This window comes from Dendrobates tinctorius, unplaced genomic scaffold, assembly GCF_039654945.1.
Source record: "Dendrobates tinctorius isolate UK_male_01 unplaced genomic scaffold, ASM3965494v1 ptg000263l, whole genome shotgun sequence".
Lineage (NCBI taxonomy): Eukaryota > Metazoa > Chordata > Amphibia > Anura > Dendrobatidae > Dendrobates > Dendrobates tinctorius.
Window position 1 is genome coordinate 7,288,638 of NW_027361930.1, and position 6,000 is coordinate 7,294,637.

At 50.4% G+C, this 6,000-nt stretch overlaps 1 protein-coding gene across 2 annotated transcripts in view; it reads right to left on the bottom strand.

The window, feature by feature from the left end:
- Positions 1-5,799, bottom strand: part of RFFL (ring finger and FYVE like domain containing E3 ubiquitin protein ligase) — a 92,554-nt gene extending 86,755 nt beyond the window's left edge. For both annotated transcript variants that reach the window (XM_073558939.1, XM_073558938.1), the window contains exon 1: positions 5,641-5,799. The gene's annotated coding sequence lies outside the window, so the exon portion shown is untranslated. The remainder of the gene's footprint in view (positions 1-5,640) is intronic.
- Between the last annotated feature and the right edge of the window lie 201 nt (positions 5,800-6,000).

A 6,000-nucleotide genomic window follows, 5' to 3' on the forward strand; every position in this document is an offset into this window, starting at 1 on the left:
GATCTCACAGCGATGCAGCAGCGATACAGCGGACGATACTCACCTTTCACACACAGCGATCCAGACGTCCTCCCGCCCGCGTCCAGCATCGCTCGTCTCACACAGCAGGAAGCCCAGCAGGAAGCTGACGACGAGAAATGGAGCCGCGCGATGAGCGACAGACAGCGGGGGAGCCGGTCGGAGGCAAGTATCACACATAGCGATATCGCTAGCAATATCGCTATAACGTCACAAAATCAGTGACGTTTTAGCGATATTGCTAGCGATATCGCTATGTGTAAAACCCCCTTAAGACAGTCCTCATGTTTTGTATGTTTTCATGGGACAACACTGAAGATATGACAGCTTGATACAAAGTACAGTAGTCAGTGTACAGCATGGATAACAGCGTCAATTTGGTGTGTTCTCTAAATAACTCAACAGCCATTAATATCTAAACTGCTGGCAACAGAAGTGAGTACACCCTTAAGTAAAAATGTCAGAATTGTGCCCAATAAGAAATTTTCCCTTCCAGGTGTCATGTCACACATTAGTGTTACAAGGTGTCAGGTGTGAATGGGGAGCAGGTGTGGTAAGTTTGGTGTTGTCGCTCTCACACTGATCACTGGAAGTTCAGCCTGGCCCCTCATGGCAAAGAACTGTCTGAGGATCTGAAAAAAAGAATTGTTGTTCTACATAAAGATGGCCGTGGCTGTAAGAAGATTGCAGACACCCTGGCACTGAGCTGCAGCACGATGGCCAAGACCAAATGGCAATTTAACCCCTTAATGACCGCCAATACTTCTTTTAACTGACCTGAGATATAAAAGAATAGCATCCCCATACAGGTGACAATCAAGCAGCTGTTGACTGTACACTATAGCTGACAACTTGCTGCTGTAACTGTAACAACTGTCTATAGCTGACAACTTGCAACAAGCCACGGTCATTGTTGGCATCGTCCATATCTGTTTAACCCCTTAGATGCTGCTGTCAATGACTATATCATATAAATGTTTGAGAGTGTGAGGGCTCCCTCTTTAGCCCCATCGGCACCCTGAGATCATGATCGTGTATTCCTGATGTTTGCCCTGGCAGTTCATGGCCAAATAGAGGCCTTAGAGTCTCACGGGCTATAGTGGCCTGTTCAGAAGTTATTGACATTTGGTGGTAGAAATACACTTTTTCATTTCTATCATGCCACTTTGTATTAATTCCTGAAAAGCACCTGAAGGGTTAATAAACTACCTGACAGCAGTTTTCAATATGTCAGGGGGTGTTGTTTTTAAAATGATATCACTTTTGGGGGTTTTCCAATATGTAGGACCCTCAAAGTCACTTCAAACCTGGATAGGTCACTAAAAAAAAAAAATAATTTTGTAAATTTCCATGCAAAAATGAAAAAGTACTGCTACATTTTAAAACCTCCTAAAATGCTAACAAAATAAAACATTTTAAAAATGGTGCTGATGTAAAGCAGACATGTGGGAAATGTTATTTATGAATGTTTTGCTGTGGTATGACCATCTGAATTAAAGGGATAATCATTCAAAGTTTGAAAATTGCTAATTTTTTTACATTTTTGTCAAATTTCTGATATTTTTTATAAACAAACAAAACATATCAATCTAAATTTACTATTATCAAAGTATAATGTGTCACAAAAAAACAATCTCAAAATCACTGGAATTTATTGAAGCGTTCCAGAGTTATTACCACAAAGTGACACTGGTCAGATTTTTAAAATTTGGCTCTGTCACTAAGGGGTTAACAAGACAAGATACTGCTAAATATAAAAAAAAAAAAAAAAAATGTTTCTCCACCTCCATTTTGTATCAGCTAAAAACAGATGAAACTAGGAAGGAACTCAGAAGGTCAAAGTATGTCCTCACAGTTTCACGATTCTCCATAGACTTTAAAGGCCTAGTCTGATCTGCACAACGGATGAGAATAGGACATGCTGGGAGTCTCCGGGATTGGAGACACAGATCCGCCTTTCGGCTGTGTGCCCACGTTGCGGTTTTTTAAGCGTTTGTGCTGGATCAGACGCTTCAGAAACGCTTTAAAGAAGCTTCCCATTCAATTTAATCCATTTCGGCCTTTTTGTGCCAATGCACATGTTTTTTCCGCTCAGAAAACGCGTTGCAGCCAAAAACGCTGCATGCTCATTATTTTCCGTGTTTTTAGCCATTTCCAATGTTCCCAGAAACAGCGCAGAAAAAACGCACGGAAATAAAACACGCGGTTTCTAGGAAGAAGTCCGGTTTTCTGAGCGTTTAAAAACGCTAACGTGGGCACATAGCCTTAAAGCTGATGTGTGTATAGCTCAATGAAGCTCTATGGGTTTGTGTGCTGTCCAGGAACCTAGGACGTGTCACCAGTGGCGTAACTACAAAGTTATGGGCCCCAGTACAAACTTTCAAATGGGGCCCCGCATGCCAAAATACACGCTCGGCTCCATTACATCCACACTGTAAACCCCTCCTGACCCCACACAAACTTACCCCATTCAGCACCATGACAACCAGCACAGCAGAGTCCTGCATACACTGAGGCCCCTGATCATATGACCCCTGACTCCTCCCCTCCTGTGACCTCATCACAGGTCCTGTGCACACAGAACAGCCATCGTGCGCTCCTGAATGCACGCCTTCCCCCTGCACTCTGTAGTCACAGAGCTCCATAACTGGTCACTAAGAGGTGACGGCAGCAGGTCTCATCCTCCATCACGTCAGACACTGGGGGGGTGAAGTGCAGAGTTCAGGGGGAGGAATAATCGAGTCAATGCTGGAGGAGGGGGCGCAGGATGTGATGGAAGCCCAGGTCCCACATGAAGCCAGCTGCTTCTTTGCTGGACTGGGCGGGCCCCTAATCACTTCGGAGCCCCGTCGCAGCTGCGACCTCAGTAGTTCCGCCCCTGCATGTCACGGCTGTGTCAGTGCAACATAAAAGACAGCTCTGGAGAGGTCAACAAGCAGATTCTCAGTCAGTGGCCAATCACCGACAGGATAAACAGATCTTAAAATAGTGTACTCCTTATATAAATTATCATCCGAGTGCGGCTCCATTTTTTTCCAAGGACCCATACACTTGAATGGGTGAGTGCCATCAGAATCTCGGACCACTCGATCCCAGCAAAAAAAAAAAAAAAAAAAAAAGAGAAATCGCAAGTGGGCACAGAATGGCAGGGGTACTAGTGCTATCCATGAAAACCATGCATAGCACTCGTCCGATCTGATCAGTGGTGGGCACGAGTCCTTATTGTCAGCTTCCATTCACTGACAGAGACATCTTTAATATAATGAGTACACCAATTTCAAGATCTCTGTATCCTGTCAGTGAATGGACACTGAAAATCTATTTGATGACTGTACCTGTGCCAGAGCAGCACACGAACACAAAGTTTCATTGATCCGTACACACATCAGTGTAATGGATTCGTGTGCCCAATCCGTAGACTCACAGCATGTCCTATTCTCATCTGTTTTACGGGCCAAACTAGGGGGACTCGTGAAACTTTGAGGACATACTTTGTACTTCATCCATTTTTCCCCGATACATCAGCGAGGATGGAGTCTCACACCGTGTGAGTGTTGCTCGATGCTTTACCAGAGAGCACATGCACCACTAATAATGTCCTATCCTCACTATCGGATCAGAACATGGCACGAGTTTCACCGAGCTCATCTTCGGACCCGTCATTTTCTTGGTTGTGATTGGATGTAACACTATGGGTTCTGTCCAATAATGGATGAGTGAACGCACCCTAGAGTCACTGGATAAAAGTGAAGGATCTGACAATCTACTGAAAAACTGAAGCAACTAGGATGGCCCCTGAGAAAAGAAATCCTCCTGATTCTCTCGGACGGTGCCCTGCTAATGATCAGGTCTGACTTTCTGGGTAGAAACAAGAATTGCACCATTTACTGAGAATAAAAAGATCTCGAAATCGGAGAGGAATTGAAAGAGTATCTGAACTGGTTGCACAACACGGCTTCTAGAAATCCGTCCCTAGTGCCTGGTATAAGCATATGACCGGCAGCAGAAACATCACTTGTCGGGGAGGTCTGCTGCAATGAATAGAAAGGGCGCTGTCACTATACTGCATGACACAGCAGCCGTACAGTGAACTATGTACTATGACGACAATGACGGCCGGCGTCCTCCCAGCGTTACAAGCCCAACCTGTAAGGCCTCACTCAGACGGCAGCTAAAATGACTCCTTGTCTTTTATCCAATGTGATGGTAAAGAGGATATTGGGGACTTTGTAAAAAAAAAAAAAAAAAGCAGGCAGGTACGTAGGTAAGTAGCAACTACCTGTAATGCTTAGGCTTTTTTTTCCCCCCCCGATATCCCCTCTAATCAAAGACAACACACTGATGTCATCTGAGCGCTGTCCAGGACTCCCACAGACCCATAGACTGGTGATCAGGATCTGTGACGCAGAATAAGAAAACCGAAGCCTCAGATGGGAATCCTGCACATCTGAATGAGGCCTTCGCTCTTCCGACAGGTCAATGATAGGAAACATTTGTGTCTTAAAATAATTATTCTGGAGCATTAGATCATAGAGATCCGCATAGTGACGGTCCTCCTCCAGGAAATGGATCAGGCCGTGTGTGTTTGGTGGGGGTGTCACAGGGCGCGCACGTGTGTGGTGGGGGTGTCACAGGGCGCGCGCGCCCTGTGACACCCCCACCGCGCGCGCGCCCCCTGTGACACCCCCACCGCGCGCGCGCCCCCTGTGACACCCCCACCGCGCGCGCGCGCGCCCTGTGACACCCCCACCGCGCGCGCGCGCGCCCTGTGACACCCCCACCGCGCGCGCCCTGTGACACCCCCACCGCGCGCGCGCCCTGTGACACCCCCACCGCGCGCGCGCGCCCTGTGACACCCCCACCGCGCGCGCGCGCCCTGTGACACCCCCACCGCGCGCGCGCCCTGTGACACCCCCACCGCGCGCGCGCCCTGTGACACCCCCACCGCGCGCGCGCGCGCGCGCCCTGTGACACCCCCACCGCGCGCGCGCGCGCGCCCTGTGACACCCCCACCGCGCGCGCGCGCGCGCGCCCTGTGACACCCCCACCGCGCGCGCGCCCTGTGACACCCCCACCACACACGCGCGCCCTGTGACACCCCCACCACACACGCGCGCCCTGTGACACCCCCACCACACACGCGCGCCCTGTGACACCCCCACCACACACGCGCGCCCTGTGACACCCCCACCACACACGCGCGCCCTGTGACACCCCCACCACACACGCGCGCCCTGTGACACCCCCACCACACACGCGCGCCCTGTGACACCCCCACCACACACGCGCGCCCTGTGACACCCCCACCACACACGCGCGCCCTGTGACACCCCCACCACACACACTGGCACCACCATGGCGCCCCTTCCCATAACATTGGAAGTTTGCAAGAAAAAGTACAATTGGCAGAAGTTCCAAGTAGAAAACCAGGATATAAAAGCTGGAGAGTCCATGGGAGTGAGGAGCCGGCTCATGGCCCCGCTGGCCACTAGTCAGCCACTAACAAGCCATCTGTCCTGTGCAAGAGGAGAGTGAAGTCCGCACTGTGCTTCCTGCTCTCACTTCTCCCAGGCGCCCGCAGCAGTGGGGGCAGAGCGCACAGGTGGCTGTCCGGGCACGTACCTGAGGAGGTGCCAGGGGCACAGCAGCCCGTCACTGCCGCTGCCCGGAGGGCTACCACTCACACATCCGTACGGGTCCTAGCAGCGGCATGTTCCGACCACAAGCCAGCAGGAAGAGCCGAGCAGTGGGCGGATCCAAGCGACAGCCCTCACTGTGAGCTAGACCACTAGCAAAAGAGCTCTACCTTGTAGCCCCGCCCTTCGTAGGAAGGGCTACGCTGTGCGACCACGCCTCTTCTCATCTAGCTGAAATCACGTGACTTGTGGCAGTCAGGTCTCCCTCGCTCTAAGACGTAACAGGCAGGTTTGTCTATGGGCGGCCGTGAGTGCGCAGTGAGGCTCCCATGTGGTAGCGCTGCAC